Genomic DNA, 562 nt, shown 5'->3' with positions numbered 1-562 from the left:
AATTTTGAGGTTGAGCAGCGTCTCCTCTCAGGTCATCTGTGGTCTGAATACAACTGGTCCTCAGCCGGAGCTGGGAAGACACATGTTTGTTAAAAATGAATCAGGCAAAGTGTAAAAAGATCAGAACAACCAAATGATCTCACAAACAGATTTTCTGACCTTACGCTGCAGTATAATCTCCATAAACCACTTTTTCTTGCACATAGAATTTATCTTCAGACCTGTTAAGCTGCATGTTGCTAATCCCACTGAGCAAAGCCGTGCAGTTTCAGCAAACCGTATGAATCACATCACCCTGGAAACCCGCATGCATTTAGTTGTTCATGCAAATTAACAGATAAATCTAATTCTCTGCTTGGTTCTAATTTGCTTCCCGGTTTGTTTTAAACAGTCGGTATTGCAGCTAATAGAATGCAGATTAGAAAACTGATCCGTCTGTTGGTATTTATCACAGAGAATATTCGTCGATAACATTAGTTTTCCTTTCTTTTGACCAAAAACTAATTTGCTTCTGTGACAATGTCCGACCTGAATGCATTTCTTCAGTATCATGTTTGAATAT

Source organism: Stegastes partitus, unplaced genomic scaffold (assembly GCF_000690725.1).
Source record: "Stegastes partitus isolate 25-593 unplaced genomic scaffold, Stegastes_partitus-1.0.2 Scaffold1858, whole genome shotgun sequence".
NCBI classification, from domain to species: domain Eukaryota; kingdom Metazoa; phylum Chordata; class Actinopteri; family Pomacentridae; genus Stegastes; species Stegastes partitus.
Note: the sequence above shows the minus strand (reverse complement) of the source record.